This window comes from Triticum urartu, chromosome 3 (assembly GCF_003073215.2).
Source record: "Triticum urartu cultivar G1812 chromosome 3, Tu2.1, whole genome shotgun sequence".
Taxonomy (NCBI): Eukaryota; Viridiplantae; Streptophyta; class Magnoliopsida; order Poales; family Poaceae; genus Triticum; species Triticum urartu.
The window spans coordinates 336,576,315-336,582,778 of NC_053024.1; positions in this window are offsets into that span (position 1 = coordinate 336,576,315).

Here is a 6,464-nt window from a genome sequence, read left to right on the forward strand (position 1 = left end):
AAAATCGTGTACCTCAACCTTAGAAAAGCATCCGTTACACGAGCTATGGCAATACTCCTGAACTCCCGCCCCAGTACTGGGTGGCGTCGAGGTTATCTCACCAACAACTGCATAAAAGAGATTTTCGATGTTAGCGAACTCAGGTATACCGGAACTGCAACGATAAAATCATGACGACAACACCTCGGAGCTCAACTCCCCGAGACACTGCCACAATCCCTAAATGTTAGGAGGAACCAAGCACAATGTTCTTGTCATAAGAATATCGGAACAATCCCAAGATACCCGCATGATCCTAATTTTTTTCATGAAATCTGAGGAGAGGAAAGTCAAAACATCTACGCCTAGAGGCCTCACCAGAGCGATGAAGGGACTGAGGAGTAAAAAGAATCCTACTCTCCGATATATATAATCCTAAGACTCAATTTTTTTTGTTCTAGACTCAACAACATTAGCGATTTGATCAAGCAGGGGGCTCCTAAGTCGGGGATGGTTCTGATACCAACTTGTAACGCCCACGATGCGGCTATATCTCCAACGTGTCGAGGCATGACTTAGAGGCATAACCGCATGGTGGTTTTGTCGCAAGAGGGGTAATCTTCACACAATCCCATGTACTGAATAAGAAAGGGATAAAGAGTTGGCTTACAATCGCCACGTCACACAAATAACAAGTTAAACATACATCATCCAGAGTACAATCAAGGTCCGACTACGGAACCAAAATAAAAGAACACAACCCCAAATGCTAGATCCCCGATCGTCCCAACTAGGCTCCACTACTGATCATCAGGAAACGGAACATAGTAACGACCAAGGTCCTCATCAAACTCCCACTTGAGTTTGGTAGCATCCCCTGCACTGGTATCATCGGCACCTGCAACTGTTTGGAAGTATCCGTGAGTCATGAGGACTCAGCAATCTCACACCCGCGAGAGCAAGACTATTTAAGCTTATGGGTAGGATAAGGTAATGAGGTGGAGTTGCAGCAAGCGCTAAGAAAATATGGTGGCTAACATACACAAATAAGAGTAAGATGAGAAGCTATGCAACGGTCGTGAAGCTAGAAGTGATCAAGAAGTGATCCTGAAACTACTTATGTTCAAACATAACACAAAACGTGTTCACTTCCCGGACTTCGCCGAAAAGAGATCATCACGGCTACACACACGGTTGATTCATTTTAATTAAGTTAAGTGTCAAGTTCTCTACAACCGGATATTAACAAATTCCCATCTGCCACCTTTCTGGACGAAACAATATCCATTGCCTCTTCTTGATTTCAAATTTTTTCCTAGTGTCAACGTAGAACAACAGGAGTGTTGTGTCAAATTTTGGGATTTTTCGGGGTTCGCTTGGACATTTTTATACATTAACTGAGTTTTCTACGCATTCATGTGCATAATTCAAATTTGAACTACACGCACATGCTCTAATGCATATAAATTAGTGGAAAATTCAAATATGTGTCCTTGGTTGCCTGCTTAGGTCCCATGCAAGTAATGGGAATGAATGTCAAACACCCTGCCACCGTCACTCGGCCGCAAACATTGAGATACCTGGTTTTTAAATTCTAGTAAATCCAAAACTTGTCTGAAAGTCATGAAACTTGGCATGCTATCATTGAGCGGCATCAACTTGCCGTGGTAAATTTTTTGTCCCATTTGGGGCAGGTTTGGGTATATGCTTCTCACAAACTAGAGCTTCTCACAACAAGCATGATGGTTTCAGTAGGGAACGTCCCACCTTTGGGGACGAAACGATATCCATTGCCTCTTATTGCTTTCAAATTTTTCTAGTGTCAACATAGAACAACAGGAGTGTTGTGTCAATTTTTGTGATTTTCGGGGTTCGTTTGGACATTTTTATGCATTAACTGAGTTTTCAATGCATTTATGTGCATAATTCAAATTTGAACTACATGCACATGCTCTAGTACATATAAATTGGTTGAAAAATCAAATCTGTGTCCTTGGGTGCATGCTTAGGTCCCATGCAAGAAATGGGAATGAATTTCAAACACCAGGGCACCGTTGATTGCCAGCAAAACGTTGAGATACTTTATTTCTAAATTCTAGTAAATCCAAAACTTGTCTGAAAGTCATGAAACTTGGCATGCTATCATGGAGCGGCATCAACATGCCGTGGTAAATTTTTTGTCCCATTTGGGGCAGGTTTGGGTATATGCTTCTCAAAAACCAGAGCTTCTCACAACAATCATGATGGTTTCGGTAGGGAATGCACCACCTTTGGGGAGGAAACGATATCCATTGCCTCTTATTGCTTCCAAATTTTTTTCTCGTGTCAACATAGAACAATAGGAGTGTTGTGTCAATTTTGTGATTTTTCGGGGTTCGTTTGGACATCTTTATGCACTAACTGAGTTTTCAATGCATTTATGTGCATAATTCAAATTTGAACTACATGCACATGCTCCAGTGCATATAAATTGGTTGAAAAATCAAATCTGTGTCCTTGGGTGCATGCTTAGGTCCCATGCAAGAAATGGGAATGAATTTCAAACACCAGGGAACCGTTGATTGCCGGCAAAACATTGAGATGCCTGGTTTTTAAATTCTAGTAAATCCAAAACTCGTCTGAAATTCATGAAACTTGGCATGCTATCATGGAGCGGCATCAACATGCCGTGGTAAAATTTTGGTCCCATTTGGGGTAGGTTTGGGTATATGCTTCTCACAACAATCATGATGGTTTCGGTAGGGAACGTCCCACCATTGGGGACGAAACGATATCCATTGCCTCTTATTGCTTTCAAAAAAATTCTTGTGTCAACATATAAAACAGGAGTGTTGTGTCAATATTTGTGATTTTTCATGGTTCGTTTGGACATTTTTATGCATTAACTGAGTTTTCAATGCATTTTTGTGCATAATTCAAATTTGAACTACATGCAGATCTCCAGTGCATATAAATTGGTTGAAAAATCAAATCTGTTTCCTTGGGTGCATGCTTAGGTCCCATGCAAGAAATGGTAATGAATTTCAATCACCAGGGCACCGTTGATTGCAGACACAACATTGAGATACCTGGTTTTTAAACTCTAGTAAATCCAAAGATCGTCTAAAATTCATGAAACTTAGCATGCTATCATGGAGCGGTATCAACATGCGATGATAATTTTTTTGTCCCATTTGGGGCATGTTTGGGTATATGCTTCTCACAAACCAGAGCTTCTCACAACAAGCATGATGGTTTCGGTAGGGAACATCCCACCTTTGGGGACGAAACGATATCCATTGCCTCTTTTTGCTTTCAAAATTTTTCTCGTGTCAACATAGAACAACAGGAGTGTTGTGTCAATTTTTGTGATTTTTTGGGGTTCGTTTGGACATTTTTATGCATTAACTGAGTTTTCAATGCATTTATGTGCATAATTCAAATTTGAACTACATGCACATGCTCCAGTGTATATAAATTGGTTGAAAAATCAAATATGTGTCATTGGGTGCATTCTTAGGTCCCATGCAAGAAATGGGAATGAATTTCAAACACCAGGGCACCGTTGATTGCCGGCAAAACGTTGAGATACTTTATTTTTAAATTCTAGTAAATACAAAACTCGTCTGAAATTCATGAAACTTGACATTGTATCATGGAATGGCACCCGACATGCTGTGGTATTTTTTGTGTGCATTTTGAGAGAAGATGCACTCGAATAATGACAACCAACAAAGGCATTTTGAAAAAATAGCTGCCACTTTAATATCTCAAATGTTTGTATAATTCAAACCGTGTGTGTTCTGTTAACCATTCATGTGACACCACGTGTCTTGGTTTTGATGGCTGTAGGAGGTGCCGTGCGAACAGCTGCTTGACCTTGACTGAACGGGAGGCGTGCGAGCGTAGCCCGGTGCGCAGGTTGACCGAGAGGCGTGCAAGCTATCCTCGAATGCGCAGGCTCACCAGGAAGCGTGCGAGCTATACGCTACGCAGGCTCACTGGAAAGTGAGCCCTTTGACTTCCATGGCCACTCGCCTTCCTCTTCGTGCACGCGCCCCCCTGAGCGGCATGGGACGCCGCCGTCAAATGCTACCTCTCAGCGCCGCCAGCTGCCATCCTCCCGCGCCCCGCCCGTCGACCCCGAGACGACATGATGCAAAGTGAGAGCAGGATTTCTGCAATGATACGTCCCCATCGTATCTACTTTTCCAAACACTTTTGCCCTTGTTTTGGACTCTAACTTGCATGATTTGAATGGAACTAACCCAGACTGACGCTGTTTTCAGCAGAATTGCCATGGTGTTATTTTTGTGCAGAAATAAAAGTTCTCGGAATGACCTGAAACTCCACGGAGATTATTTTTGGAAATAATAAAAAATACTGGCGAAAGAATCAAGGCCAGGGGCCCACACCCTAGCCACGAGGGTGGGGGGCGCGCCTGCCCCCCTGGGCGCCCCCCTGCCTCGTGGGCCCCCTGGAGCTCCACCGACCTCAACTCTAACTCCATATATTCGTGTTCGGGGAGAAAAAATTAGGTAGAAGAATTCATGACGTTTTACGATATGGAGCCGTCGCCAAGCCCTAAAATCTCTCGGGAGGGCTGATCCGGAGTCCGTTCGGGGCTCCAGAGAGGGGAATCCGTTGCCGTCGTCATCATCAACCATCCTCCATCAGCAATTTCATGACGCTCACCGCCATGCGTGAGTAATTCCATCGTAGGCTTGATGGACGGTGATGGGTTGGATGAGATTTATCATGTAATCGAGTTAGTTTTGTTAGGGTTTGATCCCTAGTATCCACTATGTACTAAGATTGATGTTACTATGACTTTGCTATGCTTAATGCTTGTCACTAGGGCCCGAGTGCCATGATTTTAGATCTGAACCTATTATGGTTTCATGAATATATGTGAGTTCTTGATCCTATCTTGCAAGTCTATAGTCACCTACTATGCATTATGATCCGGCAACCCCGAAGTGACAATAGTCGGGACCACTCCCGGTGATGACCATAGTTTGAGGAGTTCATGTATTCACTATGTGTTAATGCTTTGATCTGGTACTCTATTAAAAGGAGGCCTTAATATCCCTTAGTTTCCATTAGGACCCCGCTGCCACAGGAGGGTAGGACAAAAGATGTCATGCAACTTCTTTTCCATAAGCACGTATGACTATATTCGGAATACATGCCTACATTACATTGATGAATTGGAGCTAGTTCTGTGTCACCCTATGTTATGACTATTACATGATGAACCACATTCGGCATAATTCTCCATCACCGATCCAATGCCTATGAGCTTTCCGTATATTGTTCTTCGCTTATTTACTTTTCTGTTGCTATTGTTACAATCACTATAAAACACCAAAAATATTACTTTTGCTGCTGTTACCTTTTGCCACCGTTACTGTTGGGGATATTATTACTGGACGTAAACCGACCAGGAGTAGCTGGATTAACTTTATGAAGATTAGAAGCCCATGAAGACGTAAGAATGATGGCGCTTTATGAAGGCCCAAGGCCCAGAGGCGAGTTAAGGCTTGTAGATGTAAACCGACCTTATATGTAACTTGCATTATAAGATAGGAAGGATAGAGACCGAGCCGGACACATTTATGATCCGGCCTCGAGATTCTGTAGACCGGCGGGCGTCAACCGATGTATATAAAGGGATGACTAGGCAGCGATTTAAGGACAACAGACAACAACTCGAGAGCCAGGCAAAGCGGATTCTCTCCCTGGTCATCGAAACCCCAGCAATACCAAGCACAACTAGACGTAGGCTTTTACCTTCATCGAAGGGGCCGACCTAGTATAAAACCCCTCGTGTCCCTTGTCTGGTTTAACCCCTTTAGGCTAACCCATAGCGATGGCTCCACAACTAAGTCCTTTCCTGAGGACATGTGCCTTGACAAACCCACGACAGTTGGCGCCCACCTTGGGGTTATCGTACGATGGTTTCGAGTTCTTGAAGGGCAGCTTCGAAGGACTCAAGGGATACGCTGTGGGCCGGATGACGAAGAGTTGTCGCGGCAAGCTCTACATCGATGATGCAGGATGGGGTCCCAAGGCCGGTTCAGTTGAATATGGGTACCGGGTCTCCTTTGGCGGAATTCGCGTCTTCATCGGTAAGATCGGCGAACCGGGCCCTGAGCCGGACACCTGCACCGACATCATCGAGACGGCTCAGCGTGCAAGCCCTACCCCGGTTCAGCCTGCACCAAGGCATGTTTTTGTAGGTGCCATCCATGGAGCGGAATATGAGGATGGACCGGCATCTGAGGGGGAAGCCGTTGTCCGTTCTGACGACGAGTCTTCAACCAGAGAAACCGAGTCGCTGTATCAGCTGCAGGACGGACGGATTAGTGGGAGTTCCGATGGCAACAGTATTCTGGACCTCCTCGATTTGCCAAACCGGCTCACGGTCTTCATGGCTGGTACACAACCAGCGCAACACTCTTCTACCGCCGCAGCGATGTTCTCTGGTTCAGCAACAGCAACAC